Here is a 5,949-nt window from a genome sequence, read left to right on the forward strand (position 1 = left end):
TTAAAGCGAGTAGAACCTGGATAGAAACTTCAAACTATGTAAACTGTGATGCCTTTTAATCATCGACGGCTTCACCTCCTGAGTAAACCGCAGTCATTGCTCATATCTCATGCCTCACCTACAGGAAATGAAAGAAGCACACAAGTCGTAAGCAAGCAGCATAAGTGAAATATTTCTCTGCTCATCTCTTCAGTTTGAAATGTATGTTTGCCTGACACACTGAAATGGAGTTTTATGCTCGAAAATATCAGCTTTGGCAACAGCAATTCTCAAATGAAAAAAGAGAAGCCTTTAATGAAAGGCAGATATTTTAGCCGGCGTACAGACATCGCTGACAAGCTGCTCCGCGTGGGTAAGGGAATTGGGGAGATAAAGAGAAAAGGAGAGAGGCGCAAAAAAAGAAGTTAAAAAAAAGTGGGCGCTAAGTTTTCTGGCTCATGGAGAACGCCGTGCTATGATAAAGTCCTTCAGTGTATGCACCGTCCTGAAATGAGTTCACAGAATTGGCTGCGTGAGAGGTAGATGAGGGTGACACAGTCGAACTACAGTTGGTCGAGTTGATCAATGTTTTCTAAGTATCAACCTTGAAAATACCAATAGAACGCATAGTTTCATATATAAACTATCAAACAATGTGTTGTGTCAACCGATAAGAAGGCTTGTTTCACTAACTTTCCTAAGAAATTCTATCTAGCAAACATCAGTAAAAACGTGCAAGCCGTTTTTTAAGAAAAACATGAATATGTCTCTCTAAACAAACACAAAGCAAGAGCAGTTTTAATGCGCTACGAGAAGAATGTCTATGAGGTTTTAAAATACATTGTGAAGAGTAATGATATGCGTGAAGAAATATTTTGAAGCGCAGAAATGCACAAGTGTGGCGTACCATAAAGGAAATTATTTCACAGAAAAGTGCATGGCAGAAGACTGTGACAGCTTACTGGTTAGGAAATTTATTGATTTACCATAACTAATCAATTCTTTGTAGAAAGTGTGCACCACGTTTTAGAAATTGTCCAAATACAATATGACAAGGTACTCGAAGCCTTTCTCCGATGACGTAAACACCTTTATCACTGGACCCCGGAGTCTGACTTAGTAACTTGCGTCGTCGAATGTACTGACGAATTCGGTGCGCGGCGGTTTTGCTATGCAGATGGCGGTTCAGTCGTAAACATTTCAGAATGACTAAGATACTACCCGACTTCAACATTTATTCAGTCGAATAATGTTCGTATAAGCAGAAGCAAGGGCCATGTATTGGGCCCTGCTTAACTTGTGTATCCAATACCATTTACTTCGCTAAATTGGATAAAGACCTGGCTGAACGCCTCAAAGGAACGTCACTATGGGGAGTTTTCAGATATTCTGGGGATCTTTTATTGTTGCTTCAGTGCACATCCAAATGCTTCCGACAGAAGTGTGCGAATCCAGTAGTTATTTTTGCGAATGTTTCAGTCCTCCTGAAGATACATTCGAGGCGCCGTTAGATGTAAATATGAGATTCCTGGAAATTACATTGGTGTTACCCGCCCACCGCACGTGTCCGTGGCATCGGCCTTGAGCCTAATGAGCCGCTTCTGCCCTACCATGGAGCGTGTCAGGAGATGGTTAAAAGAGCAATGGCGAAAATGTGTCCGAGCAATGCACGAAAATGTATTGCCCTCATCCGCTAGCAGGTGGTTTCAAATCGGATAGCAAGATTGGATGTGGCAGGGTTTCCGAGGAGTGCGATAGTGTCAGTTGTTGAAGTGCTGCTCAGGGAAGCACAGTAGCGACCAGCTGCTTCCCCCACGTCAGCAAGCATGCTGTCTGAGAAAAATGAAAAAAAATTTGCAATAATCCTTTTACTGTGCAGTAAATAACGTACCGTGTTGCCACTGATATTGAGCGCGATAGTTCGTGCACAGTAGTGCAGTGTAGAACGGATGCGAAATGCAGCAACGGAGTAAGCTTTTTTTCACTGCAGGACGTGTGTCATGTATTGAATACTGTTATCTTCTGCGAGACGTTCAATGGGCAAACTAGCACACGAAAGATTCTGAGGGAGTATTCTAGTAAACAGTATGTTGCCGGTTAGTTTTCTTCCTTTCATTGCCACAAGTGAGGCCCCGTCGCCCTTTTCAAGGTACCAGTGAAATAAGAAATGTCATTTCAGCTGCATCGTAGATAGAGCTGACATTAGCAAGCATTAACACGCACGTTGAATGATATGCGCGCCACAAGTAATTGGCTTAGTCGAAAAAGAAAACAAATTTTCAAGGCCAGCCTTAGTGATAGCGACAAGTTCGTTAGTTCTGTGATGCTGTATCGATAGGAGTTCATTTTTTACGACTGCGGATGAAGATGTCGCTGTGTTGTACGTGCGGAACGTATAAGTGCTGCTCTATTTTAGTGATTTCCCGTTGCTTGAAATTAGCGCTATGTGTTTTTGTCTTGTTGTTCTCTGCCTCCATGTAATAGTTGTGCTACAGGGAAAAACACTTAAAGTGACACAAGAAGTCCAAATATTCACGCTCAACTCTTATGACGCTTGAATAATACATGGATCGCCGTACAAGACAAATAAAACTTGACTCGCCATCCCTACCCTGCCAAAGTGGATGTGAGCGGAGCTGGTGAAAATGACCGCGTACAATTGCGGAGAGGGATATGCAATGGTTTATTGCCTTAAAGTAATGGTTGTAATTGCCACTTGGGGTAATGCTAGTAATGGGAGTAATGGTAATTTAACAACAGGCCGCCGTCCATAGAAGTGTTACAACAACACTGAAATAGCTTCCTAGGCTAGTTCTTTTATATACGAAAGGCTAGGACATGCACTCCCGACATTGCAAGTTGCCGTTGCCGCAGCTGCTTGTGCAACAGTAATTTGTACGGTGAAATGTATGATCTGTATCTGAAATGATCTGATATGAAATGTATGAAATGTATCTGTGTGTGTAATTTAGAGGTTGGAACAAGCTATACGGTAGTGGGCAATGATTACATTTTGTGCCTGTCATAGAAATGATTCTCGACAAGGTGGCGGTGCGTTCTCGTGGAATTATTTGAAGTGATAGTTATTAACTAACATCGGCGGCACAAAGGAGGTTTACATAACAACGATAGCGAGAAACTTCAACATATCACATACCGACAATAGCGCTTCGGCCGAGAATAAGGTCGCTGGTGGAAAGCAACGTCGAAATCATTGAAAACATCAGTGCCGACATCAACGTCACAGCGACAACTCCACTCAGTTTACACAGTAGCTCCCAATATACAGAGGCGCTAAACGCCATTATTACTAGTATTGCAAAGGTATAAAAAAAATGAAATCCCTGCAAACCGACTGCTAGCCCAGCCTCATTTTGCTCGACAAATTGGTTGTAGCAAATCTTTTGGCCTCAGAGCCTATTGAAAGTACCAAGTGGGACCAGCAAAACGAAGCATCCAGCCTTAAAACCATGAAGCCTTTAACACAGTAACCGCCTCCTCACTTGCGGCTAAAATATTCATTTACCGAAAAAAAACGATTTATATGATGTTGTAAGGAGACATAACACGCGATGGTCCACTCGAATGACATGCTGCGGTCACGTCGGCCGGATATGTTACTGGACGATCTCGTACTGAGCGATCGGAAACAAATCGTTAAGGCTGTTTGACACAAAACAAAAAAGCAAACACGATGCGTCAAGAACATTTGAATGGAATCTAATGCAGTCATAAAATATTGAAACACTGGAAATAAAAAGAAACCACGGACATAAATATCCCTTTGGCCAAGCAACTGAGCGTAAAAGGTCGTATTATGCTTTGCATGTTACCTAAATAAAACCTATTTAGACTGGGTGCGCCTGAGGGAGATAAAATGTGTGCCACGTATGATGTTCGAATTCCACAAGAGGCACTGCATGTTATAAAAAAGAAAGTAGCGTACATCACAACGAAACAGATGACGATTTACCAAAACACACTACCTTTCGTGCACTATGACGCAACCTTGTTTTCAGCAAATAAGTTATTATTTTAATGCCGACTGCAAAATAGGTTTTTATAGAAAGCACGCTTTCCCGTTAAAGATCGCTCTATAACAGCGGCGTTCTTGGCCTAAGTTTCCTATTGTAGCTGAACACAACCAATTTAGCAAAAAGTGGGCAACCAACGAACAAACAATAAAATGCCGCTTTTTACTTCAGTAGATCAAACAAGGAAATAAAGAACATACGCACACACAATCACAATGAAGTTCACTTTGGGCCAGCGCGCTTATATTGATGAGCATGTCCTTGCGCTTCTGATGTTCTATGTTTGCACGTACTCCTTCCATCATTGAAACAAGTGAAGGTGTATCAACAGGACTCTTCGTGGACACCGAAAAGAACGCAGATAAAGGAAATAATGAGCCCTGGCAGCTATATGCACGCTATATTTGAGATAAATGAACTGCAACTTGTATGAAACAGAAGTGACCTGCAGCGAATAATAATATTTCATCCGACTTTTTTTTTTTTTGCCGGCACGGGGCAATTCTTTGGTTACTTGACTCAGTCTGCAGCATCTTTGTCTGTATCTAACCTCATTCAGGCACCTTCAGTCGCTGCGTATATGCCACTAAGTATAAGTCGCAATTCAATGAAGCTTTTTCACAACGACTTGCCTAACTGGTTATGTGCCGCTCTTGAATGTAGACTAAATTCCTCAACATTTCTCTGGTGCTGGGCACCACAGAACCCGCACTCTTGAGTAACAGCATCGCCATGATTTAGCGAGCAGCAGCACGAAGGCTTTTATGCGCATGTGCCGATGCGCCGTCGGTGAAATCGACGAAATTATGTTTGTCGCCGCGAGAGAACCGAACGTCGCAGCAGGAAGGCGTGTCGACGTGGAGACAAGAATAGCCGTGGTGGCGTCCTTTGCGATTGTGCTAGGATGTCGCGGTGCTCGCTGTGCATGCTCGCAGGGTCTCTTCTTTGTATGTGTAGCAATATTCGCATTTCACCTGGCCCACCATGCGCGGCACCATAGAGATCAATGTAGTGACCACGTTCACGCCTTTTCCATTTGCGCGTTCTTTCTTTCTTTCTTTCTTTCTTTCTTTCTTTCTTTCTTTCTTTCTTTCTTTCTTTCTTTCTTTCTTTCTTTCTTTCTTCCTTTCTTTCTTTAGTTGTTTCCATTGCGAGGTGCATACTCTGCATGTCCACGGCAACTATACGTTTTCGCATAACCAGGTTTCATGGAGTGAAACATCACTGCAGCTTTTTAGAGCCCTGCTCTTAGGCGCTAGTTCCTGCGTAGAGCGTTGGCCTCGGCGCATTTGTAACTGGCAGAACTATCGAGCGGAGCGCAGCGGAGCGCAGCGGTGGATGAAAGACAGCGATAGCGCATAAAGCGCGAGGAGGAAAGCAGAGGATGAGGGAACAGCAGAAGCATGCAGAGGAAAGCAGAGTCCCGCACGAGATGTGCTCCACGGAGGCGACCCGCTACGAGATGAAGCTGCAGTAGCGCGTGCCGAAAACTGATAAATCAAAGGGTAGCTCACTACTTTTCGAAGCGAGATCACGATGCCTTAGAACTTGCACTTAAAAGAAAGATACAACAAGGAAGGAGAACCATGTGCTTGCTGCGGCTAACCTACGAAAGCGATGGAACATGTTTTATTAGAGTATGAAGATATCAGACCAAAAGTTGGCTTAGGCAACTCTGGCTTCCTTGAAACCCTTGGGTTCAACAAGAGCAGGAGGAAAGTCAACATGCCAGCATTGGAGATTAGTAAGAAGTCTTCGCATGATTGGTGGAAGAAATGTAGGCAAACGGAAACAACGGAAGCGTACAAAAAGAAAGTTCCCAATAGATGTTGAAAAAGTTTGGTGATTGTAATTAATGTCTTTTGTTCGCTTTCGTTTTTTTTCTCTTTTTCTAACATAGATATGATATGATGCAACATAAAAATAAGAGCTTGGT

Source organism: Dermacentor variabilis, chromosome 11 (assembly GCF_050947875.1).
Source record: "Dermacentor variabilis isolate Ectoservices chromosome 11, ASM5094787v1, whole genome shotgun sequence".
NCBI classification, from domain to species: Eukaryota; Metazoa; Arthropoda; class Arachnida; order Ixodida; family Ixodidae; genus Dermacentor; species Dermacentor variabilis.